The following is a 27,335-nucleotide window of genomic DNA, read 5'->3' on the forward strand; positions in this document are numbered from 1 at the left end:
CCCCCCTCCCTCCCCTATCCCTTTATACCTCACCCCCCTTCCCCTAACCCCCTTCTCCCGTACCCCCCCCCTACCCTTTTCACCCTTCTCCCTTACCCCACCCCACCCCTATCTTACCCCCCCCCCCTCCTTTCCCCCACCCCACCCCCTATCTTACCCCTTTCCCCTACCAACCCTTCCTTACCCCCCTTCCCCTAACCCCTTTTTCCCCTACCCCCCTCCCCTTCCCCTACCCCTTTTCTTACCCTTTCCACTACCCCCTCCCCTTCCGTACCCCTTCCCCCACTAACCCTTTCTTACCCCCCCCCCCCTCTCTCCTACCACCCCCCTATCTTACCCCCCCCCCCCCACCCCTTCCCCCAAATACCCTTTCTTACCTCCCCCCCTCCCCTATCCCCTTATACCTTACCCCCCCCCCCCTTCCCCTACCCCCTTCTCCCGTACTCCCCCCAACCCTTTTCACCCTTCTCCCCCCTTACCCAACCCCACCCCTATCTTACCCCTTCCCCTACCAACCCTTTCTTACCCCCCCCCCCCTTTCCCATACCCCCTTATCCCTAACCCCCCCCCCCCCTTCCCCTACCCCCTTCTCCCGTACTCCCCCCAACCCTTTTCACCCTTCTCCCCCCTTACCCAACCCCACCCCTATCTTACCCCTTCCCCTACCAACCCTTTCTTACCCCCCCCCCCCCCCTTCCCATACCCCCTTATCCCTAACCCCTTTTTCCCCTACCCCTCCCCCCCCCCTTCCCCCCCCCCCCTTTCCCTACCCCTTTCCATACCCCTTCCACCACCAACCCTTTCTTACTCCCCCCCCCCCCCCTCCTTTTTCACCCTTCTCCCTTACCCCCGCCCTCCTTCTTCCCCCACCCTCTCCCTTACCCCCCACCCCGTTCCCATACCCCTTACACCCCTTCCCCTACTCATATTCCCTACAATTCTTTCCCTAACCACCATCCATATCCCTTACACCGCCTTACACTGCTTCCCCTACCCCTCAACCCCCTCCCCCGCCCATGCTTCCCCCCTCCCCCTCATAAACCCATTCCCCTTTTTCACGCTTCTCCTTACCCCCCCCCCCCCCTTTCCCCTACCCCATTTCACCCTTTTTCCCTTACCTCCACCCCCTTCCACCTATACCTTACACCCCATTACCTACCCATGCTGCACACCCCTTTCCCCCTACCCTTACCCCTCCCCCTTTTTTCCAACCTTCTCTCTTACCCCACCCCCCTTTCCCCTACCCATCCATACCCTCCTTCCTCTACCCACCCTTCCCCACGACCCACCCTTTCCCCTTCCACCCCCTTTCCTTGTTACCCCTTATCCCTACCCCTTCCCTACCAACCTTTTTCTTACCTCCCTTTCCCCTACCCCATTTTCACCCATCTCCCTTCCCCCCCCCCCCCCCCCTTCACCTAACCCCCTCCCCCCTTTCTTACCCCCACAAACCCTTTATTACCCCCCCCCCCTCCCCTATCCCCTTATACCTTACCCCCCCCCTTCCCCTACCCCCTTCTCCCGTACCCCCCTACCCTTTTCACCCTTCTCCCTTACCCTTACCCTACCCCTATCTTACCCCTTCCCCTACCAACCCTTTCTTACCCCTTCCCCTACCCCCTTTCTAACCCCTTCCATACCCCTTCCCCAACAACCCTTTCTTCCCCCCCCCCCCCCCTCTTCCATACCCCTTCCACCTATACCCTACACCCCATTACCTACCCATGCTGCACACCCCTTTCCTCCTACCCTTACCCCTCCCCCCTTTTTCCAACCTTCTCTCTTACCCCACCCCCCTTTCCCCTACCCATCCATACCCCCCCTTCCTCTACCCACCCTTCCCCACGACCCACCCTTTCCCCTTCCACCCCCTTTCCTTGTTACCCCTTATCCCTACCCCTTCCCTACCAACCTTTTTCTTACCTCCCTTTCCCCTACCCCATTTTCACCCATCTCCCTTCCCACCCCCCTTTCACCTAACCCCCTCCCCCTCTTTCTTACACCCACAAACCCTTTCTTACCCCCCCCCTCCCCTATCCCCTTATACCTTACCCCCCCCCCCTTCCCCTACCCCCTTCTCCCGTACCCCCCCCCCCACCCACCCACCCTTTTCACCCTTCTCCCATACCCTTACCCTACCCCTATCTTAACCCCTTCCCCTACCAACCCTTTCTTACCCCTTCCCCTACCCCCTTTATAACCCCTTCCATACCCCTTCCCCAACAACCCTTTCTTCCCCCCCCCCCCCCCCCCCTCTTTTTTCACCCTTCTTCCTTACCCCCACCCCTCTCTTCCCCTACCCATACCCACACCCTCTCCCTTACCCCCCACCGCGTTCCCATACCCCTTACACCCCTTCCCCTACCCATACCCTACACCTCTTTTACCACACTTACCCCTTCCCCTATCCACCATCCATACCCCTTACACTGCTTTCCCTACCCCTCAACCCCCTCCCCCGCCCACACTTCCCCCTTACTCCCACCTGCTTCCCTACCCTTCTTAAACCCTTTCCCTTTTTGACCCTTCTCCTTACCCCCCCCCCCCTCCCCTACCCCCTTTTCCCTTACCTCCACCCCCTTCCCCTACCCATACCCCACACCCCCTTCCCTACCCATGCCCCACACCCCTTCCCCCCACCCCCTTCCCCCTCCCCCCTTTTTCCAACCTTCTCTATTACCCCACCCTCCCCCCTTTCCCCTACCCATCCATACCCCCCCCTACCTCTACCCACCCTTTTCTCTTCCACCCCCCCCCCCCCTTCCTTGTTACCCCTTATCCCTACCCCTTCCCTACCAACCCTTTTCTTACCCCCCCCCCCCCCTTCCCCTTTTTCACCCATCTCGCCTATCCCCTCCCCTTCCCCTATCCCCCCTACCCCTTTTCCAGCCATCTCTTTTAGCCCCCCCCCCCCACCCTTACCCCCCTACCCCTTCCTCCACAAACCCTTTCTTATCCCCCCTCCCCTATCCCCTTATACCTTACCCCCCTTCCCCAACCCCCCTCCCTACCCTTTTCACCCTTCTCCCTTACCACACCCCCCCCCCCTATCTTAGCCCTTCCCCTACCAACCCTTTTCTTTACCCCCCCCCCCCACATTTCCCTACCCCCTTATCACTAACCCGTTTTTCCCCTACCCCCCCCCCCTTCCCCTACCCCATTTCTTACCCCTTCCCCCACCCCCCCCCCCCTCTTTTTTCACCCTTCTCCCTTACCCCCGCCCCCCTCTTCGCCTACCCATACCCCCTACCCTCTCCCTTACCCCCCCACCCCGTTCCCATACCCCTTACACCCCTTCCCCTACCGATACCCCTTACACTTCTTCCCCTACCCATACACCACACCTCTTTCCCCACACTTACCCCTTCCCCTATCCACCATCCATACCCCTTACACCGCTTCCCCTACCCCTCAACCCCCTCCCCCGCCCACGCTTCCCCCTTACCCCCACCTCCTCCCCTACCCTTCTTAAACCCCTTCACCTTTTTCACCCTTTTCCTTACCCCCCCCCCCTTACCCTACCAATACCCCCCACCCCTTCCCTACCTATGCCCCACACCCTTTTCCCCCTACCCATACCCCCCCTTCCCCCTCCGCCCTTTTTCCAACCTTCTCTCTTACCCCCCCCCCCTTTCCCCTACCCATCCATACCCCCCCCCCCCTTCCTCTACCCACCCTTTCCCCTTCCACCCCCCCTTCCCAGTTACCCCTTATCCCTACCAACCCTTCCTTGCCCCTTTCCCCAAGCACCCCCCCCCCTCTTCCATACCCCCTCCTCCTCTCCTCCACCCCCTTTCTTACCCTCCGTACCCCCTTTTTTTTATAACCGAGAAATCCGTTTGTGACTTGCCCTTTGGACCAATCATAGCCTTCTAAACTTGGTGCCTCCCCCCCCCCCCCCCTTTTACCCCCGCCACACTCTCTTAGCCCCCTCTAACCCCCATTCCAGACCCCTTTAGCCCCCCCCCCAACCCACCGCCAAACCCCCCTTGCCACGACACCTTCCGAACCCACACCTCCCCACCCTTACCCCCTTACCCTTCCAAACCCCCCAACCTTACCCCGTTCACACTCGGATCAAATTTGCAATCAGTCATCTCAGCAATTACCTAATCAAAATTCAAGAAAAGATGATCAACTATGACTCACACCTGTCTTTTTCTTCTTTCGCAAAATGATCCATTAGGAGAAGCAGATATTCGTACCTCATGACCTGGTTTACTTTAATCCTTTGGGTTCACAAACTTTTTCACGCAAAATTTCTTAGCTGTAAAATAAAAGTAAAATGGATGAATTAGTTGCTTTGCTATATAAGATAATGGATCGAGAATGTGTAAGGCACAAGTTAATTACCTTACTCAAATCAGCTAGCATTTAAATCGACACAAATTATCCTTGAAGCACTAGCAATTTTTGCTCCGTCTGCAGCCTGACCAAAAGAGATTAGATCATTATTAGTAAGAACATATATATGGATTAAAAAAACAAAACAGAACAAGAAGGTTATTTGCAATGTGAAGAATACTCACAATAAGGCCAACAGCTCCAAGTCAAAAAATAGTCACACTTGAATCTTTTGTGGGTTTAGCAACATTCAAAGGTGCTCAAGACTTTCAAAAACATCTGAAAATAAAGGAATGAACATCCTATAATCAGCATGTGTAAATCATCTCAATAGATATACACAAAAAGGATTCAACAGTGAAAATCTAATTAGAATCGAGTAAAGAGGAATTCAAGCAAGCACGCACAACAAAACAAAACAAAACTGACTAGTATAGCTTATGATGGATGGTTCATTCCTTGAATAGGAAGTGAGTCACCTTCAATGAACATGATTATTTGAAGTGACTTCTTTTTGGGACTGCGAAGGCACAACTGAAGTGACTTTTCAAAGAGGATTGAGTATTTCTTATGGAATAATCAGATAAGGCCTTTTGTGGCTATCCATGTTGCTCCCTAAGTGATCAAAATGCTACATGAATGCCCTTCCCATATACCTTGGAAGTCACTGGTAGAAAAGAGACATCAAATGGAGAAGGCAAGCCAGCTTAATTGACCATTCCACCATATTGATGTACTTTAGATCTTGAAAAAACTAGATTCATGAACGATTAGCAAGTTATGGACCGATTTGTTTGCACCAATACTCTAATACTGTTGCAAGACTGGTACTAGAGCATGGTTGAGACCAATGTGAAAATGCAAATGCCAGATCCACAATATTTGGAAATGGGAGACCCCAGGCCTAATTGAACAAATAAAGAAAAGAAACCTATTGAAAATGCTCCTAATACAAACACTTCCTTCGTAGAGCCCTTGTAGCAACATCCGTACTTAAGCAATTCTTCTTATCCTATTTTTTTCTTAGTTGAAGTTCCTATATTCTCTTAATTGAAAACAGAATACACCTAACATTGGGAACTGCCTCAGCATCTAATAAGTTAAGATACAAAAATACATTATAAAGAGAGATTAAATGGAACAATCCTCAATTTCAAAATAAAAATCCACTAGGGCTGAAACAGAAAGAGACTTTAGTATATCTGCTGGTCTTCTTCCACACAAATCCCAATAAAAATAAATGTTCCCAAATTTAAAGTGTAAAATTCTTCTTCCTTTCTATTTAAATCTTATTTTAGGAAAATTAAGAAACGAACTACAGATGAATGTTTCAAACAACTGTAAATAACTTACTCTTTATCAAAAAAATGAATATTTCAGATAACTCTATCCTTGACTTACTGTTAAAATTGAGGAAAGAAATCAAGAAAAAAGACTCTTATCAAACAAACAAAACATCCAGGCTATCTCACATTTTTTACTACAGATCTTTAAAATAGCAATCAGTAAAACATAGACAACTCAACCAATAGATACTAACTTACTCTTTATCAAAAAAATGAATATTTCAGATAACTCTATCCTTGACTTACTGTTAAAATTGAGGAAAGAAATCAAGAAAAAAGACTCTTATCAAACAAACAAAACAACGAGGCTATCTCATATTTTTACTACAGATCTTTAAAATAGCAATCAGTAAAAAATAGACAACTCAACCAATAGATACTAATTTACCAGAAAGGGTAAAAATTTGTCTTTGAAAATGACAAGACATGATAAGAGCAAGTGAGCTTAAGGACAATAGAGCATACCTTCACCTTTTGGTGAGTGTCTTAAACAGTTTCACCAACCTTCTTCTTCCTCCATTGGTGACCATTTTATGTGAAGTTCTTTGTGCTAGGTCTGCCCGAGATCGATCTCTTCCGAGGGCAATGTAAGACCAGATTCCTTCAGCAAGTTTGGAGAAACGCAGTGAAATACTTAGCTGAATCTGGTGCACATTCCATCTATGGGTGAGGTGCTAAGGAATTTGGAGAATACACTTCATCTCCAAGAGCCCATCATTCAAGAAAACAGTACCATCCCTATTGGCGAGCTATCACTGCAAACATGCAGATGCGTGTAAAGAAGAAGAAATCCAATAACCAAAACAGTAAGCGAAAGAAGTGGAGTGTTGGCAAAACTACAGAAAAAAAAGAATTTTACAAACTACAGTATACCCACCCTATCATCAAAACTTCTGGAGTTCGCGAAAGTCTCTGCGAGATCTTTCTTTTTTGTTATGATAACCGAGAAATCTGCCTGTGACCCGCTCTTTGGACCAACCATAGCCTTCTAAACTCAGTGGATAATAGGCCCGCCCTCTACCCCTCTCCACTTAAATTCGGGGCTTCACTTTGCATGGTGTGGGGCTCAAACCTGCGACACCACCTTCTTTCACTCGAGCTAAGCCTTGGAGGCAGTCTGTGCAAGATTATTATGCAAGCTTTCGATGGAAATTTGCCTCGATAATTGAAGATCATCCAACATTTTCAAGTTTACAAGCAGTGAATATTCAAACATCACCATCCTGCAACAAGAAAGATTGCACATTAACAAAAATGCATCAGTACAACACATAGTCCCCTTCAATTTATTAAGGTGCTACATCAACTTCTTTTATTGCAGATTTAAGTTTGAGAGGCTGAGCTAGGAGAGGCTGGAGCTGACAAATGTTTTAATGACATTAACAGGCTAAACTAAGATTGAGGGTGGAGAGATACACATAACTTTACATTAAAAGTGATTCAATAGCTCTGAAAATCACTGAACATTATTCAAATTATTTAACAGATTCTGTCATCAAATAAAAAAATATATACTTCATATGCTCTCTATTTGAGTTAATAAAAACAAAAGGAGATTCAATGCAGGCTATCATGCAATAAATCCGTTTGAGTCTTGCTCAACCTCCTCATATTAAATGTTCTAAATTGAGTTCTCATGGGGATGGCCTAGTGATTGTGGCAAGGAACTTTGAGGTGCTTTTGAACAGAGTGCATCACTCACAATGAGGTCCAACTACTACTGCTATTGCTGATGTTAATGCTCTATTTGTTTTCAAAAGTGAAAGAAAGGAAAAGGACTAGAAGAGGCCTGTTAGTTTTGGTAATGGAGAAATAAAGCAAGAGGCTCAGATTATGTCATGGGGCTTTCAGTTCTTTTTGCAAAGCACTAGCTACAAATATTCAGAAATTCAGATCGCCCCGACAAGATACCAGCTAGAAAACTCTAATGTCTTCCAACCAAACTTGAGCCATTGGAAGACTAGGCTCACTAAAAGTCTAAGGGAGATACTACTCTAACCAAAATTACATACTATTTTCATGTTGAAAATTAATGTTCACTCTACTCAGATGACAAATCATTTGCAGCATATCCTCATTGAAGACTGTGACAGACTGAAACTTGTAGATCGAATTTAGGATTAAAAGGGTATTTGCTTGTATTGGTGGGAAAATTTTTTACATCCCTGCATCATGTGTTCCTCGTTTTTTAAAGTACGTTATTTCTCTGAGGTTTTATTGCCTAGAACGTTTACATCTAAGCACAAATAGCATTTTAAAACATAAGTGGAAGTAGTAGAGTAGCTCTCATAAGTTAGAACACACTAATTGATTAATCACAAGAATTGTGACAAAAATAGATCTTTTTATTAAATGAATTAAAGAAGTGTTACCCGTATGACAGCCATCCACCAAGCTATGTCCTTTCACTGCCTAGTTCAAGCTTATCCCATCAGATCCATTGAGGGCAACCACTCTTCAGGTCCGTAGGATCTTCTCAATTCCATATGCATGAAAATAAGGGAATCCATCATCAGTTTACCAAGTCTGGAAGCTGCTTCTGTTGCATATATCTGATGAGTACCCCAAAGCTTCTTACAAGGGTTGCTTTCCTGATTAGCCAATATTCTGAAAAAAGAACACAACCTAGACCAAGAAAAAAAATACTCAATTAAAGAAAAGAGAACATAGAAGGCACTATCAGGAGATGAGTGAACCAAGCTGCAACTCCCCACGACTCTCAGAAGCACAGAAGTTCAATGTTTTACACAAGATTCTAGAGATTCTCACCATTCTAAATAAATGCCTCTTTTAACCAGAAGGACGGAAGATTTAAAATCCTGGAAAGCAAAAGAATATAGCTATTAGTTACTAGTTCAAAAATTATTTCATATTGGCAATTCCTTATACAGTTCATAATCGTAATAAGTTCCACAAATGCACCTGAAGGAAGACTAGGCAGACATCTGAGGGAGCATTTGATGAAAGTCTCCATCTTAAATACTACAGTTCTCCATACTGCACTAATGCCCATTTCTGGAACAATGATGCGTTGATAATGAGCTCATCTAAAATCCTTTTCAATATGTTGAGGGTGAAGTCTTGCAACTCCCACCAAATCTCAGTAGCCCAGAAATTCAAAGCTTTTATACAAGATCTCAGAGCTTCCCTTTCACCATGATTAAAAGATGCCTCGTTCATCAGAAAGACAAAACATTTAAAAATCTGAAAAAGCAAAAGAAAACAGCTTTGAGTTACCAGTTAAAAAAATACTTCACATCAGCAATCCCATATATAGTTCATGATCGTAATAGGTTTCACAAACGCACCTAATCTTGTCTTTTAAGAGAGTAGAGGTGTAGGTTCATATAAACAATGAGTTTAAGAAGATAGGGAATTTTTGCTTCATTAGACATAAATTTGTGCATAAGCTGTGGATAATTCCTCATCATAGCAATGGTTATATAATACATAGAACTTTCAAACACGTCCTGGCGAGCATTCAAAGAATTCAGTATCCCGGAGTAGTATGGCGGAACAACACCAACATAATTTCTCATTGACAAAGAACACATAAAAAGGGAACTTACCAAATTAACTCAAACATCATGTTCAATAGTCTAGCCATTGGAGCTTTCGGATCCTTCTCATAGTGTTCCACCCAATTCTTGGTCTTTTCTCAAACAAAAGCGACTAGCTAGAAGCTCCTTTTCTAGGATAGTAAGTTTAGCACTCCATGGTGATGATGCAACGAAGGCCTTCTCCCTTCAACATTAATTAAAAAAGCCTTGTCGATTTCATAGTATGGGAAGTGTATGAGTGATGAATTTCTCCAATTTAAGTTCCTTATTCATGTATTTCTCAACAAAAGAAGGAATATCCGAACGAGGTGTCCAGTTTCCAAAGAAGGTTACTTTGATAGTACTTTCATTAAAAAGTTCAAAAGTGTGTCTTGAACACAGCTTCCATATGGGGTACATAACAATAAGGACAGCCAATACCGCACCTGAAAATTAATAACGACAATGTTCGTTAAGATTATTATATAAATAATATACAATTAAGGAAATTTGATGATAGAAAACATACATCATGGACAATTCAAATGCTGAAATCATAGCATCAATATGGCCAGTACACTTCACACTCAGATCGAATTTGCAATAAGTCATCTCAGCAATTACCTAATCAAATAATCAAAATTCAAGAAAAGATGATCAACTATGACTCACACCAGTCTTTTTCTTCTTTCGCAGAATGATCCATTAAGAGAAGTAGATATTAGTACCTCTTGACCTAGTTTACTTTAATACTTCGGGTTCACAAACTTTGTCACACAAAATTTCTTAGCTGTAAAATAGAAGTAAAATGGATGAATTAGTTGCTTTGCTATATAAGATAATGGATCGAGAATGTGTAAGGCACAAGTTAATTACCTTACTGAAATCAGCTAGCATTTAAATCGACACAAATTATCCTTGAAGCACAAGCAATTTTTGCTCCGTCTGCAGCCTGACCAAAAGAGATTAGATCATTATTAGTAAGACTAACATATATATGGATTAAAAAACAAAACAGAACAAGAAGGTTATTTGCAATGTGAATAATACTCACAATAAGGCCAACATCTCCTAGTCAAAAAATAGCCACACTTGAATCTTTTGTGGGTTTAGAAACATTCAAAGGTGCTCCAAGACTTTAAAAAACATCTGCAAATAAAGGAATAAACATCCTATCATCAGCATGTGTAAAGCATCTCAATAGATATACACAAAAAGGATTCAACAGTGAAAATCTAATTAGAATCGAGTAAAGAGGAATTCAAGCAAGCACGCACAACAAAACAAAACTAAACTGACTAGTATAGCTTCTGATGGATGGTTCATTCCTTGAATAGGATGTGAGTCACCTTCAATGAGCAGGATTATTTGAAATGACTTTTTTTTGGGACTGGGAAGGCACAACTGAAGTGACTTTTCAAAGAGGATGAGTATTTCTTATGGAATAATCACTGGTAGGGAAGAGACATCAAATGGAAAGGTCAAGCTAGCTGATTTGACCATTCCACTATATTGATTTAATTTAGATCTTGAAAAAATTAGATTAATGAACGATTAGCAAGTGAAGGACCGATCTCTTTGCACCAATACTTTATTACTATTGCAAGACTGGTAGTAGACCATGGTTGAGACCAATGTGAAAATACAAATGCCAGATCCAGTCTTTGGAAATGGAAGACCCCAGGCCTCATTGAACAAATACACAAAAGAAACCTATTGAAAATGCTCCTAATCCGAACACTTCCTTCGTAGAGCCCATGTAGCAATATACTTACTTAAGCAATTCTTCTTATCCTAATTTATTCTTAGTTGAAGTTCCTATATTCTCTTAATTGAAAAGAGAATACACCTAACCTTGGGAACTGCATCAGCAGCTAATAAGTAAGCTACAAAAATATATTATAAAGAGAGCAATAAAATGGTACAATCCTCAACTTAAAAAAAAATTCACTTAGGCTGAAACAGAAGAAAGACTTTAGGATATCTGATGGTCTTCTTCCACACAAATCCCAATAAAAATAAATGTAAGCAAATGTGAAGTAAAGCATGCTGCTTCCGTTCTGTTTCAATCTCTTTTTAGGAAAATCAAGAAACGGACTATAGATGAATGTTTCAAACAACTGTACATAACTCTTTATTAAAAAATGAATGTTTCATCTAACTCTATCCATGACTTGCTATTAAAATTAAGGAAAGAAATCAAGAAAAAGGACTCTTAATCAAACAAAAACAACATCCAGGCTATTTCATCTTTTCACCACAGAGCTTTAAATATGACATCAGAAAAACATACACAACTCCATCAATAGATACTAATTTACCAGCAAGTGAGCTTAAGGACAATAGAGCATACCTTCACCTTTTGGTGAGTGTCTTTAATAGTTCTTTTACAGTTTCATCAGCATCCTTCTTCCTCCAATGGTAACCATTTTATGCGAAGTTAAAGTGCTAGGCCTGCCCGAGATCGATCTCTTCCGAGGGAGCATGTCAACTTAGCTGACTGGGCAATGAATTTGCAGGAGAAAAGACAACTGGAACATATCATATATCCCGACATTCTGGGTGAAGTAAGACCAGATTCCTTCAGCAACTTTGGCGAAACGCAGTGAAATACTTAGCTGAATCTGGTGCACATTCCATCTATGGGTGAGGTGCTAAGGAATTTGGAGAATACACTTCATCTCCAAGAGCCCGTCATTCAAGAAAACAGTACCATCCTTATTGGCGAGCTATCACTGCAAACATGCAGATGCGTGTGAAGAAGAAGAAATCCAATAACCTAAACAGTAAGCGAAAGAAGTGGAGTGTTGGCAAAACTACAGAAAAAAAAGAATTTTTCAAACTACAGTATACGCACCCTATCATCAAAACTTCTGGAGTTCGCAAAAGTCTCTGCGAGATCTTTTTTTTTTGTTATGATAACCGAGAAATCCGCCTGTGACCCGCTCTTTGGACCTATCATAGCCTTCTAAACTCAGTGGATAATAGGCCCGCCCTCTACCCCTCTCCACTTAAATTCCGGGCTTCACTTTGTATGGTGTGGGGCTCAAACCTGCGACACCACCTTCTTCCACTCGAGCTAAGCCTTGGAGGCAGTCTGTGCAGGTTTATTATGCAAGCTTTCAATGGAAATTTGCCTCGATAATTGAAGATCATCCAACATTTTCAAGTTTACAAGCAGTGAATATTCAAACATCACCATCCTGCAACAAGAAAGATTGCACATTAACAAAAATGCATCAGTACAACACATAGTCCGCTTCAATTTATTAAGGTGCTACATCAACTTCTTTTATTTCAGATTTAAGTTTGAGAGGCTGAGCTAGGAGAGGCTGGAGCAGACAAATGTTTTAATGACATTAACAGGCTAAACTAAGATTGAGGGTGGAGAGATACACATAACTTTACATTAAAAGTGATGCAATAGCTCTGAAAATCACCGAACATTTTTCAAATTATTTAACAGATTCTGTCATAAAATAAAAAAATATATACTACATATGCTCTCTATTTGAGTTAATAAAAACAAAAGGAGATTCAATGCAGGCTATCATGCAATAAATCAGTTTGAGTCTTGCTCTACCTCCTCATATTAAATGTTCTAAATTGAGTTCTCATGGGGATGGCCTAGTGATTGTGGCAAGGAACTTTGAGGTGCTTTTGAACAGAGTGCATCACTCACAATGAGGTCCAACTACTACTGCTATTGCTGATGTTAATGCTCTATTTGTTTTCAAAAGTGAAAGAAAGGAAAGGACTAGAAGAGGCCTGTTAGTTTTGGTAATGGAGAAATAAAGCAAGAGGCTCAGATTATGTCATGGGGCTTTCAGTTCTTTTTGCCAAGCCATAGCTACAAATATTCAGAAATTCAGATCGCCCCGACAATATACCAGCTAGAAAACATTAATCTCTTCCAACCAAACTTGAGCCATTGGAAGACTAGGCTCACTAAAAGTCTAAGGGAGATACTACTCTAACCAAAATTACATACTATTTTCATGTTGAAATGTAATGTCCACTCTACTCAGATGACAAATCATTTGCAGCATATCCTCATTGAAGACTGTGACAGACTGAAACTTGTAGATCGAATTTAGGATTAAAAGGGTATTTGCTTGTATTCGTGGGAAAATTTTTGACATCCCTGCATCATGTGTTCCACGTTTTTTAAAGTACGTTATTTCTCTGAGGTTTTATTACCTCGAACGTTTACATCTAAGCACAAATAGCATTTTAAAACATAAGTGGAAGTAGTAGAGTAGTTCTCATAAGTTAGAACACACTAATTGATTAATCAGAAGAATTGTGACAAAAATAGATCTTTTTATTAAATGAATTAAAGAAGTGTTACCCGTATGAAAGCCATCCACCAAGCTATGTCCTTTCACTGCCTAGTTCAAGCTTATCCCATCAGATCCAATGAGGGCAACCACTCTTCAGGTCCATAGGATCTTCTCAATTCCATATGCATGAAAATAAGGGCATCCATCATCAGTTTACCAAGTCTGGAAGCTGCTTCCGTTGCATATATTTGATGAGTACCCCAAAGCTTCTAGCTATGTGGATGATACAAGGGTTGCTTTCCTGATTATCCAATGTTCTGAAAAAAGAAAACAACCTAGACCAAGAAAAAAAATACTCAATTAACGAAAAGAGAACATAGAAGGCACTATCATGAGATGAGTGAACCAAGCTGCAACTCCCCACAACTCTCAGAAGCACAGAAGTTCAATGCTTTACACAAGATTCTAGAGATTCCTTCTCACCATTCTAAATAAATGCCACTTTAATCAGAAGGACGAAAGATTTAAAATCCTGGAAAGCAAAACAAAATAGCTATTAGTTACTAGTTCAAAAATTATTTCATATTGGCAATTCCTTATACAGTTCATAATCGTAATAAGTTCCAGAAATGCACCTGAAGGAAGACTAGGCAGACATCTGAGGGAGCATTTGATGAAAGTCTCCATCTTAAATACTACAGTTCTCCATTCTGCACTAATGCCCATTTCTGGAACAATGATACGTTGATAATGAGCTCATCTATAATCCTTTTCAATATGTTGAGGGTGAAGTCTTGTAACTCCCACCAAATCTCAGTAGCCCAGAAATTCAAAGCATTTATACAAGATCTCAGAGCTTCCCTTTCACCATGATTAAAAGATGCCTCGTTCATCAAAAAGACAAAACATTTAAAAATCTGAAAAAGCAAAAGAAAACAGCTTTGAGTTACCAGTTAAAAAAATACTTCACATTAGCAATCCCATATATAGTTCATGATCGTAATAGGTTTCACAAAAGCACCTAATCTTGTCTTTTAAGAGAGTAGAGGTGTAGGTTCATATAAACAATGAGTTTAAGAAGATAGGAATTTTTGCTTTATTAGACATAAATTTGTGCATAAGCTGTGGATAATTCCTCATCATAGCAATGGTTATATAATACATAGAACTTTCAAACACGTCCTGGCGAGCATTCAAAGAATTCAGTATCCCGGAGTAGTATGGCGGAACAACACCAACATAATTTCTCATTGACAAAGAACACATAAAAAGGGACCTTACCAAATTACCTCAAATATCATGTTCAATAGTCTAGCCATTGGAGCTTTCGGATCCTTCTCATAGTGTTCCACCCAATTCTTGGTCTTTTCTCAAACAAAAGCGACTAGCTAGAAGCTCCTTTTCTAGGATAGTAAGTTTAGCACTCCCATGGTGATGATGCAACGAAGACCTTCTCCCTTCAACATTAATTAAAAAAGCCTTGTCGATTTCATAGTATGGGAAGTTTATGAGTGATGAATTTCTCCAATTCAAGTTCCTTATTCATGTATTTCTCAACAAAAGAAGGAATATCCGAACGAGGTGTCCAGTTTCCTAAGAAGGTTACTTTGATAGTACTTTCATTAAAAAGTTCAAAAGTGTGTCTTGAACACAGCTTCCTTATGGGGTACATAACAATAAGGACAGCCACTACCACACCTGAAAATTAATAACGACAATTTTCGTTAAGATTATTATATAAATAATAATATACAATTAAGGAAATTTGATGATAGAAAACATACATCATGGACAATTCAAATGCTGAAATCATAACATCAATATGGCCGGTACACTTCACACTCAATCAGTCATCTCAGCAATTACCTAATCAAATAATCAAAATTCAAGAAAAGATGATCAACTATGACTCACACCTGTCTTTTTCTTCTTTCGCAAAATGATCCATTAGGAGAAGTAGATATTAGTACCTCTTGACCTAGTTTACTTTAATCCTTCGGGTTCACAAACTTTGTCACACAAAATTTCTTAGCTGTAAAATAGAAGTAAAATGGATGAATTAGTTGCTTTGCTATATAAGATAATGGATCGAGAATGTGTAAGGCAGAAATTAATTACCTTACTCAAATCAGCTAGCATTTAAATCGACACAAATTATCCTTGAAGCACTAGCAATTTTTGCTCCGTCTGCAGCCTGACCAAAAGAGATTAGATCATTATTAGTAAGATTAACATATATCTGGATTAAAAAAAACAAAACAGAACAAGAAGGTTATTTGCAATGTGAAGAATACTCACAATAAGGCCAACAGCTCCTAGTCAAAAAATAGCCACACTTGAATCTTTTGTGGGTTTAGCAACATTCAAAGGTGCTCCAAGACTTTCAAAAACATCTGCAAATAAAGGAATGAACATCCTATCATCAGCATGTATAAATCATCTCAATAGATATACACAAAAAGGATTCAACAGTGAAAATCTAATTAGAATCGAGTAAAGAGGAATTCAAGCAAGCACGCACAACAAAACAAAACTAAACTGACTAGTATAGCTTCTGATGGATGGTTCATTCCTTGAATAGGAAGTGAGTCACCTTCAATGAACATGATTATTTGAAGTGACTTCTTTTTGGGACTGCGAAGGCACAACTGAAGTGACTTTTCAAAGAGGATTGAGTATTTCTTATGGAATAATCAGATAAGGCCTTTTGTGGCTATGCATGTTGCTCCCTAAGTGATCAAAATGCTACATGAATGCCCTTCCCATATACCTTGGAAGTCACTGGTAGAAAAGAGACATCAAATGGAGAAGGCAAGCCAGCTTATTTGACCATTCCACCATATTGATGTATTTTTAGATCTTGAAAAAACTAGATTCATGAACGATTAGCAAGTTAAGGACCGATTTGTTTGCACCAATACTCTAATACTGTTGCAAGACTGGTACTAGAGCATGGTTGAGACCAATGTGAAAATGCAAATGCCAGATCCACAATATTTGGAAATGGGAGACCCCAGGCCTAATTGAACAAATAAAGAAAAGAAACCTATTGAAAATGCTCATAATACAAACACTTCCTTCGTAGAGCCCTTGTAGCAACATCCGTACTTAAGCAATTCTTCTTATCCTATTTTTTTCTTAGTTGAAGTTCCTATATTCTCTTAATTGAAAACAGAATACACCTAACATTGGGAACTGCCTCAGCATCTAATAAGTTAAGATACAAAAATACATTATAAAGAGAGATTAAATGGAACAATCCTCAATTTCAAAATAAAAATCCGCTAGGGCTGAAACAGAAGAAAGACTTTAGGATATCTGCTGGTCTTCTTCCACACAAATCCCAATAAAAATAAATGTTCCCAAATGTAAAGTGTAGCATTCTTCTTCCTTTCTATTTTAATCTTATTTTAGGAAAATTAAGAAACGAACTACAGATGAATGTTTCAAACAACTGTAAATAACTTACTCTTTATCAAAAAAATGAATATTTCAGATAACTCTATCCTTGACTTACTGTTAAAATTGAGGAAAGAAATCAAGAAAAAAGACTCTTATCAAACAAACAAAACATCCAGGCTATCTCACATTTTTTACTACAGATCTTTAAAATAGCAATCAGTAAAACATAGACAACTCAACCAATAGATCCTAATTTACCAGAAAGGGTAAAAATTTGTCTTTGAAAATGACAAGACATGATAAGAGCAAGTGAGCTTAAGGACAATAGAGCATACCTTCACCTTTTGGTGAGTGTCTTGAACAGTTTCACCATCCTTCTTCTTCCTCCATTGGTGACCATTTTATGTGAAGTTCTTTGTGCTAGGTCTGCCCGAGATCGATCTCTACCGAGGGAGAAGGTCAACTTAGCTGACTGGGCAATGAATTTGCAAGAGAAGAGATAGATGGAACATATCATAGATCCCGACCTTCTGGGCAATGTAAGACCAGATTCCTTCAGCAAGTTTGGAGAAACGCAGTGAAATACTTAGCTGAATCTGGTGCACATTCCATCTATGGGTGAGGTGCTAAGGAATTTGGAGAATACACATCATCTCCAAGAGCCCGTCATTCAAGAAAACAGTACCATCCCTATTGGCGAGCTATCACTGCAAACATGCAGATGTGTGTGAAGAAGAAGAAATCCAACAACCTAAACAGTAAGCTAAAGAAGTGCAGTGTTGGCAAAACTACAGAAAAAAAAGAATTTTTCAAACTACAGTATACCCACCCTATCATCAAAACTTCTGGAGTTCGTGAAAGTCTCTGCGAGATCTTTCTTTTTTGTTATGTTAACCGAGAAATCCGCCTGTGACCCGCTCTTTGGACCAACCATAGCCTTCTAAACCAGTGGATAGTAGGCCAGCCCTCTACCCCTCTCCACTTAAATTCCGGGCTTCACTTAGCATGGTGTGGGGCTCAAACCTGCGACACCACCTTCTTCCACTCGAGCTAAGCCTTGGAGGCAGTCTGTACAAGATTATTATGCAAGCTTTCGATGGAAATTTGCCTCGATGATTGAAGATCATCCAACATTTTCAAGTTTACAAGCAGTGAATATTCAAACATCACCATCCTGCAACAAGAAAGATCGCACATTAACAAAAATGCATCAGTACAACACATAGTCCCCTTCAATTTATTAAGGTGCTACATCAACTTCTTTTATTGCAGATTTTAAGTTTGAGAGGCTGAGCTAGGAGAGGCTGGAGCAGACAAATGTATTAATGACATTAACAGGCTAAACTAAGATTGAGGGTGGAGAGATACACATAACTTTACATTAAAAGTGATGCAATAGCTCTGAAAATCACTGCACATTATTCAAATTATTTAACAGATTCTGTCATAAAATAAATAAATATATACTTCATATGCTCTCTATTTGAGTTAATAAAAACAAAAGGAGATTCAATGCAGGCTATCATGCAATAAATCAGTTTGAGTCTTGCTCTTCCTCCTCATATTAAATGTTCTAAATTGAGTTCTCATGGTGATGGACTAGTGATTGTGTCAAGGAACTTTGAGGTGCTTTTGAACAGAGTGCATCACTCACAATGAGGTCCAACTACTACTGCTATTGCTGATGTTAATGCTCTATTTGTTTTCAAAAGTGAAAGAAAGGAAAAGGACTAGAAGAGGCCTGTTAGTTTTGGTAATGGAGAAATAAAGCAAGAGGCTCAGATTATGTCATGGGGCTTTCAGTTCTTTTTGCCAAGCCATAGCTACAACTATTCAGAAATTCAGATCGCCCCGACAATATACCAGCTAGAAAACTCTAATGTTTTCCAACCAAACTTGAGCCATTGGAAGACTAGGCTCACTAAAAGTCTAAGGGAGATACTACTCTAACCAAAATTACATACTATTTTCATGTTGAAATGTAATGTTCATTCTACTCAGATGACAAATCATTTGCAGCATATCCTCATTGAAGACTGTGACAGACTAAAACTTGTAGATCGAAGTTAGGATTAAAAGGGTATTTGCTTGTATTGGTGGGAAAATTTTTGACATCCCTGCATCATGTGTTCCTCGTTTTTTAAAGTATGTTATTTCTCTGAGGTTTTATCACCTAGAACGTTTACATCTAAGCACAAATAGCATTTTAAAACATAAGTGGAAGTAGTAAAGTAGTTCTCGTAAGTTAGAACACACTAATTGATTAATCACAAGAATTGTGACAAAAATAGATCTTTTTATTAAATGAATTAAAGAAGTGTTACCCGTATGACAGCCATCCACCAAGCTATGTCCTTTCACTGCCTAGTTCAAGCTTATCCCATCAGATCCATTGAGGGCAACCACTCTTCAGGTCCATAGGATCTTCTCAATTCCATATGCATGAAAATATGGGCATCCATCATCAGTTTACCAAGTCTGGAAGCTGCTTCCGTTGCATATATCTGATGAGTACCCCAAAGCTTCTAGCTCTGTGGATGATACAAGGGTTGCTTTCCTGATTAGCCAATTTTCTGAAAAAAGAACACAACCTAGACCAAGAAAAAAAATACTCAATTAACGAAAAGAGAACATAGAAGGCACTATCAGGAGATGAGTGAACCAAGCTGCAACTCCCCACAACTCTCAGAAGCACAGAAGTTCAATGCTTTAAACAAGATTCTAGAGATTCCTTCTCACCATTCTAAATAAATGCCACTTTAATCAGAAGGACGAAAGATTTAAAATCCTGGAAAGCAAAAGAAAATAGCTATTAGTTACTAGTTCAAAAATTATTTCATATTGGCAATTCCTTATACAGTTCATAATCGTAATAAGTTCCAGAAATGCACCTGAAGGAAGACTAGGCAGACATCTGAGGGAGCATTTGATGAAAGTCTCCATCTTAAATACTACAGTTCTCCATACTGCACTAATGCCCATTTCTGGAACAATGATACGTTGATAATGAGCTCATCTAAAATCCTTTTCAATATGTTGAGGGTGAAGTCTTGCAACTCCCACCAAATCTCAGTAGCCCAGAAATTCAAAGCTTTTATACAAGATCTCAGAGCTTCCTTTTCACCATGATTAAAAGATGCCTCGTTCATCAGAAAGACAAAACATTTAAAAATCTGGAAAAGCAAAAGAAAACAGCTTTGAGTTACCAGTTAAAAAAATACTTCACATTAGCAATCCCATATATAGTTCATGACCGTATTAGGTTTCACAAACGCACCTAATCTTGTCTTTTAAGAGAGTAGAGGTGTAGGTTAATATAAACAATGAGTTGAAGAAGATAGGGAATTTTTGCTTTATTAGACATAAATTTTTGCATAAGCTGTGGATAATTCCTCATTAAAGCAATGGTTATATAATACATAGAACTTTCAAACACGTCCTGGCGAACATTCAAAGAATTCAGTATCCCGGAGTAGTATGGCGGAACAACACCAACATAATTTCCCATTGACAAAGAACACATAAAAAGGGACCTTACCAAATTAACTCAAACATCATGTTCAATAGTCTAGCCATTGGAGCTTTCGGATCCTTCTCATAGTGTTCCACCCAATTCTTGGTCTTTTCTCAAATAAAAGCGACTAGCTAGAAGCTCCTTTTCTAGGATAGTAAGTTTAGCACTCCCATGGTGATGATGCAACGAAGGCCTTCTCCCTTCAACATTAATTAAAAAAGCCTTGTCGATTTCATAGTATGGGAAGTGTATGAGTGATGAATTTCTCCAATTCAAGTTCCTTATTCATGTATTTCTCAACAAAAGAAGGAATATCTGAACGAGGTGTCCAGTTTCCTAAGAAGGTTACTTTGATAGTACTTTCATTAAAAAGTTCAAAGGTGTGTCTTGAACACAGCTTCCTTATGGGGTACATACCAAAAAGGACAGCCACTACCACACCTGAAAATTAATAACGACAATGTTCGTTAAGATAATTATATAAATAATAATATACAATTAAGGAAATTTGATGACAGAAAACATACATCATGGACAATTCAAATGCTGAAATCATAACATCAATATGGCCAGTACACTTCACACTCGGATCATATTTGCAATCAGTCATCTCAGCAATTACCTAATCAAATAATTAAAATTCAAGAAAAGATGATCAACTATGACTCACACCTCTCTTTTTCTTCTTTCGCAAAATGATCCATTAGGAGAAGTAGATATTAGTACCTCTTGACCTAGTTTACTTTTAATCCTTCGGGTTCACAAACTTTGTCACACAAAATTTCTTAGCTGTAAAATAGAAGTAAAATGGATGAATTAGTTGCTTTGCTATATAAGATAATGGATCGAGAATGTGTAAGGCACAAGTTAATTACCTTACTGAAATCAGCTAGCATTTAAATCGACAAAAATTATCCTTGAAGCACTAGCAATTTTTGCTCCGTCTGCAGCCTGACCAATATAGATTAGATCATTATTAGTAAGACTAACATATATATGGATTAAAAACCAAAACAGAACAAGAAGGTTATTTTCAATGTGAAGAATACTCACAATAAGGCCAACAGCTCCTAGTCAAAAAATAGCCACACTTGAATCTTTTGTGGGTTTAACAACATTCAAAGGTGCTCCAAGACTTTCAAAAACATCTACAAATAAAGGAATGAACATCCTATCATCAGCATGTGTAAATCATCAAAATAGATATATACAAAAAGGATTCAACAGTGAAAATCTAATTAGAATCGAGTAAAGAGGAATTCAAGCAAGCACGGACAACAAAACAAAACTAAACTGACTAGTATAGCTTCTGATGGATGGTTCATTCCTTGAATAGGATGTGAGTCACCTTCAATGAGCAGGATTATTTGAAATGACTTTATTTGGGACTGGGAAGGCACAACTGAAGTGACTTTTCAAAGAGGATTGAGTATTTCTTATGGAATAATCACTCGTAGGGAAGAGACATCAAATGGAAAGGTCAAGCTAGCTGATTTGACCATTCCACTATATTGATTTAATTTAGATCTTGAAAAAATTAGAATGATGAACGATTCGCAAGTGAAGGACCGATCTCTTTGCACCAATACTTTAATACTATTGCAAGACTGGTAGTAGAGCATGGTTGAGACCAATGTGAAAATATAAATGCCAGATCCAGTCTTTGGAAATGGAAGACCCCAGGCCTCATTGAACAAATACACAAAAGAAACCTATTGAAAATGCTCCTAATCCGAACACTTCCTTCGTAGAGCCCATGTAGCAATATACTTACTTAAGCAATTCTTCTTATCCTAATTTATTCTTAGTTGAAGTTCCTATATTCTCTTAATTGAAAAGAAAATTCACCTAACCTGGGTAACTGCATCAGCAGCTAATAAGTAAGCTACAAAAATATATTATAAAGAGAGCAATAAAATGGTACAATCCTCAACTTAAAAAAAATTCACTAAGGCTGAAACAGAAGAAAGACTTTAGGATATCTGATGGTCTTCTTCCACACAAATCCCAATAAAAATAAATGTAACCAAATGTGAAGTGTAGCATGCTGCTTCCGTTCTATTTCAATCTCTTTTTAGGAAAATCAAGAAACGGACTATAGATGAATGTTTCAAACAACTGTACATAACTCTTTATTAAAAAATGAATGTTTCATCTAACTCTATCCATGACTTACTATTAAAATTGAGGAAAGAAATCAAGAAAAAGGACTCTTAATCAAACAAAAACAACATCCAGGCTATCTCATCTTTTCACCACAGAGCTTTAAATATGACATCAGAAAAACATACACAACTCCATCAATAGATACTAATTTACCAGCAAGTGAGCTTAAGGACAATAGAGCATACCTTCACCTTTTGGTGAGTGTCTTTAATAGTTCTTTTACAGTTTCATCAGCATCCTTCTTCCTCCAATGGTAACCATTTTATGCGAAGTTAAAGTGCTAGGCCTGCCCGAGATTGATCTCTTCCGAGGGAGCATGTCAACTTAGCTGACTGGACAATGAATTTGCAGGAGAAAAGACAACTGGAACATATCATATATCCCGACATTCTGGGCGAAGTAAGACCAGATTCCTTCAGCAACTTTGGCGAAACGTAGTAAAATACTTAGCTGAATCTGGTGCACATTCAATCTATGGGTGAGGTGCTAAGGAATTTGGAGAATACACTTCATCTCCAAGAGCCCGTCATTCAAGAAAACAGTACCATCCCTATTGGCGAGCTATCACTGCAAACATGCAGATGCGTGTGAAGAAGAAGAAATCCAATAACCTAAACAGTAAGCGAAAGAAGTGGAGTGTTGGCAAAACTACAGAAAAAAAAGAATTTTTCAAACTACAGTATACGCACCTATCATCAAAACTTCTGGAGTTCGCGAAAGTCTCTGCGAGATCTTTCTTTTTTGTTATGATAACCGAGAAATCCTCCTGTGACCCGCTCTTTGGACCTATCATAGCCTTCTAAACTCAGTGGATAATAGGCCCGCCCTCTACCCCTCTCCACTTAAATTCCGGGCTTTACTTTGCATGGTGTGGGGCTCAAACCTGTGACACCACCCACCTTCTTCCACTCGAGCTAAGCCTTGGAGGCAGTCTGTGCAAGATTATTATGCAAGCTTTCAATGGAAATTTGCCTCGATAATTATAGATCATCCAACATTTTCAAGTTTACAAGCAGTGAATATTCAAACATCACCATCCTGCAACAAGAAAGATTGCACATTAACAAAAATGCATCAGTACAACACATAGTCCCCTTCAATTTATTAAGGTGCTACATCAACTTCTTTTATTTCAGATTTAAGTTTGAGAGGCTGAGCTAGGAGAGGCTGGAGCAGACAAATGTTTAAATGACATTAACAGGCTAAACTAAGATTGAGGGTGGAGAGATACACATAACTTTACATTAAAAGTGATGCAATAGCTCTGAAAATCACTGAACATTATTCAAATTATTTAACAGATTCTGTCATAAAATAAATAAATATATACTACATATGCTCTCTATTTGAGTTAATAAAAACAAAAGGAGATTCAATGCAGGCTATCATGCAATAAATCAGTTTGAGTCTTGCTCTACCTCCTCATATTAAATGTTCTAAATTGAGTTCTCATGGGGATGGCCTAGTGATTGTGGCAAGGAACTTTGAGGTGCTTTTGAACAGAGTGCATCACTCACAATGAGGTCCAACTACTACTGCTATTGCTGATGTTAATGCTCTATTTGTTTTCAAAAGTGAAAGAAAGGAAAGGACTAGAAGAAGCCTGTTAGTTTTGGTAATGGAGAAATAAAGCAAGAGGCTCAGATTATGTCATGGGGCTTTCAGTTCTTTTTGCCAAGCCATAGCTACAAATATTCAGAAATTCAGATCGCCCCGACAAGATACCAGCTAGAAAACATTAATCTCTTCCAACCAAACTTGAGCCATTGGAAGACTAGGCTCACTAAAAGTCTAAGGGAGATACTACTCTAACCAAAATTACATACTATTTTCATGTTGAAATGTAATGTCCACTCTACTCAGATGACAAATCATTTGCAGCATATCCTCATTGAAGACTGTGACAGACTGAAACTTGTAGATCGAATTTAGGATTAAAAGGGTATTTGCTTGTATTGGTGGGAAAATTTTTGACATCCCTGCATCATGTGTTCCACGTTTTTTAAAGTACGTTATTTCTCTGAGGTTTTATCACCTAGAACGTTTACATCTAAGCACAAATAGCATTTTAAAACATAAGTGGAAGTAGTAGAGTAGTTCTCATAAGTTAGAACACACTAATTGATTAATCACAAGAATTGTGACAAAAATAGATCTTTTTATTAAATGAATTAAAGAAGTGTTACCCGTATGACAGCCATCCACCAAGCTATGTCCTTTCACTGCCTAGTTCAAGCTTATCCCATCAGATCCACTGAGGGCAACCACTCTTCAGGTCCATAGGATCTTCTCAATTCCATATGCATGAAAATAAGGGCATCCATCATCAGTTTACCAAGTCTGGAAGCTGCTTCCGTTGCATATATCTGATGAGTACCCCAAAGCTTCTAGCTCTGTGGATGATACAAGGGTTGCTTTCCTGATTAGCCAATGTTCTGAAAAAAGAACACAACCTAGACCAAGAAAAAAAATACTCAATTAACGAAAAGAGAACATAGAAGGCACTATCAGGAGATGAGTGAACCAAGCTGCAACTCCCCACAACTCTCAGAAGCACAGAAGTTCAATGCTTTACACAAGATTCTAGAGATTCCTTCTCACCATTCTAAATAAATGCCACTTTAATCAGAAGGACGAAAGATTTAAAATCCTGGAAAGCAAAAGAAAATAGCTATTAGTTACTAGTTCAAAAATTATTTCATATTGGCAATTCCTTATACAGTTCATAATCGTAATAAGTTCCACAAATGCACCTGAAGGAAGACTAGGCAGACATCTGAGGGAGCATTTGATGAAAGTCTCCATCTTAAATACTACAGTTCTCCATACTGCACTAATGCCCATTTCTGGAACAATGATACGTTGATAATGAGCTCATCTATAATCCTTTTCAATATGTTGAGGGTGAAGTCTTGTAACTCCCACCAAATCTCAGTAGCCCAGAAATTCAAAGCATTTATACAAGATCTCAGAGCTTCCCTTTCACCATGATTAAAAGATGCCTCGTTCATCAGAAAGACAAAACATTTAAAAATCTGAAAAAGAAAAAGAAAACAGCTTTGAGTTACCAGTTAAAAAAATACTTCACATTAGCAATCCCATATATAGTTCATGATCATAATAGGTTTCACAAAAGCACCTAATCTTGTCTTTTAAGAGAGTAGAGGTGTAGGTTCATATAAACAATGAGTTTAAGAAGATAGGGAATTTTTGCTTTATTAGACATAAATTTGTGCATAAGCTGTGGATAATTCCTCATCATAGCAATGGTTATATAATACATAGAACTTTCAAACACGTCCTGGCGAGCATTCAAAGAATTCAGTATCCCGGAGTAGTATGGCGGAACAACACCAACATAATTTCTCATTGACAAAGAACACATAAAAAGGGACCTTACCAAATTAACTCAAACATCATGTTCAATAGTCTAGCCATTGGAGCTTTCGGATCCTTCTCATAGTGTTCCACCCAATTCTTGGTCTTTTCTCAAATAAAAGCGACTAGCTAGAAGCTCCTTTTCTAGGATAGTAAGTTTAGCACTCCCATGGTGATGATGCAACGAAGGCCTTCTCCCTTCAACATTAATTAAAAAAGCCTTGTCGATTTCATAGTATGGGAAGTGTATGAGTGATGAATTTCTCCAATTCAAGTTCCTTATTCATGTATTTCTCAACAAAAGAAGGAATATCTGAACGAGGTGTCCAGTTTCCTAAGAAGGTTACTTTAATAGTACTTTCATTAAAAAGTTCAAAAGTGTGTCTTGAACACAGCTTCCTTATGGGGTACATAACAATAAGGACAGCCACTACCACACCTGAAAATTAATAACGACAATTTTTGTTAAGATTATTATATAAATAATAATATACAATTAAGGAAATTTGATGATAGAAAACATACATCATGGACAATTCAAATGCTGAAATCATAACATCTATATGGCCAGTACACTTCACACTCAATCAGTCATCTCAGCAATTACCTAATCAAATAATCAAAATTCAAGAAAAGATGATCAACTATGACTCACACCTGTCTTTTTCTTCTTTCGCAAAATGATCCATTAGGAGAAGTAGATATTAGTACCTCTTGACCTAGTTTACTTTAATCCTTCGGGTTCACAAACTTTGTCACACAAAATTTCTTAGCTGTAAAATAGAAGTAAAATGGATGAATTAGTTGCTTTGCTATATAAGATAATGGATCGAGAATGTGTAAGGCAGAAATTAATTACCTTACTCAAATCAGCTAGCATTTAAATCGACACAAATTATCCTTGAAGCACTAGCAATTTTTGCTCCGTCTGCAGCCTGACCAAAAGAGATTAGATCATTATTAGTAAGATTAACATATATCTGGATTAAAAAAACAAAACAGAACAAGAAGGTTATTTGCAATGTGAAGAATACTCACAATAAGGCCAACAGCTCCTAGTCAAAAAATAGCCACACTTGAATCTTTTGTGGGTTTAACAACATCAAAGGTGCTCCAGGACTTTCAAAAACATCTGCAAATAAAGGAATGAACATCCTATCATCAGCATGTGTAAATCATCTCAATAGATATACACAAAAAGGATTCAACAGTGAAAATCAAATTAGAATCGAGTAAAGAGGAATTCAAGCAAGCACGCACAACAAAACAAAACTAAACTGACTAGTATAGCTTTTGAGGGATGGTTCATTCCTTGAATAGGATGTGAGTCACCTTCAATGAGCAGGATTATTTGAAATGACTT

General features: G+C 39.6%; 1 protein-coding gene across 19 annotated transcripts in view; it reads right to left on the reverse strand.

Annotated features, from left to right (window-relative positions):
• Positions 1 to 6,612: 6,612 nt before the first annotated feature.
• LOC138348565 (uncharacterized) overlaps positions 6,613 to 27,335 on the reverse strand; it is a 33,769-nt gene continuing 13,046 nt past the window's right edge. For 5 of the 19 annotated variants that reach the window (XM_069298014.1, XM_069298005.1, XM_069298009.1 and 2 more), the window contains 39 exons: positions 27,011 to 27,104; positions 26,832 to 26,907; positions 26,684 to 26,745; positions 26,498 to 26,579; positions 25,995 to 26,411; positions 25,348 to 25,629; positions 25,196 to 25,244; positions 24,781 to 25,047; positions 23,284 to 23,632; positions 22,780 to 23,161; positions 21,482 to 21,576; positions 21,304 to 21,379; positions 21,155 to 21,217; positions 20,956 to 21,050; positions 20,453 to 20,869; positions 19,806 to 20,087; positions 19,654 to 19,702; positions 19,239 to 19,505; positions 17,744 to 18,088; positions 17,250 to 17,621; positions 15,811 to 15,905; positions 15,631 to 15,706; positions 15,483 to 15,544; positions 15,297 to 15,378; positions 14,802 to 15,210; positions 14,148 to 14,429; positions 13,996 to 14,044; positions 13,581 to 13,847; positions 12,087 to 12,432; positions 11,583 to 11,964; positions 10,284 to 10,378; positions 10,106 to 10,181; positions 9,958 to 10,019; positions 9,759 to 9,853; positions 9,260 to 9,675; positions 8,613 to 8,894; positions 8,460 to 8,509; positions 8,063 to 8,315; positions 6,613 to 6,913 (listed from right to left, as the gene is read on the reverse strand). The gene's annotated coding sequence lies outside the window, so the exon portion shown is untranslated. Of the gene's footprint in view, positions 6,914 to 8,062; positions 8,316 to 8,459; positions 8,510 to 8,612; positions 8,895 to 9,259; positions 9,676 to 9,758; positions 9,854 to 9,957; positions 10,020 to 10,105; positions 10,182 to 10,283; positions 10,379 to 11,582; positions 11,965 to 12,086; positions 12,433 to 13,580; positions 13,848 to 13,995; positions 14,045 to 14,147; positions 14,430 to 14,793; positions 15,211 to 15,296; positions 15,379 to 15,428; positions 15,545 to 15,630; positions 15,707 to 15,810; positions 15,906 to 17,249; positions 17,622 to 17,743; positions 18,089 to 19,238; positions 19,506 to 19,653; positions 19,703 to 19,805; positions 20,088 to 20,452; positions 20,870 to 20,955; positions 21,051 to 21,154; positions 21,218 to 21,303; positions 21,380 to 21,481; positions 21,577 to 22,779; positions 23,206 to 23,283; positions 23,633 to 24,780; positions 25,048 to 25,195; positions 25,245 to 25,347; positions 25,630 to 25,994; positions 26,412 to 26,497; positions 26,580 to 26,629; positions 26,746 to 26,831; positions 26,908 to 27,010; positions 27,105 to 27,335 lie in introns of all 19 variants that reach the window. The other 14 variants (XM_069298022.1, XM_069298019.1, XM_069298021.1 and 11 more) reach the window with 14 other exon arrangements.

The sequence above is a fragment of the Solanum lycopersicum genome, chromosome 5 (genome assembly GCF_036512215.1).
Source record: "Solanum lycopersicum chromosome 5, SLM_r2.1".
NCBI classification, from domain to species: Eukaryota; Viridiplantae; Streptophyta; class Magnoliopsida; order Solanales; family Solanaceae; genus Solanum; species Solanum lycopersicum.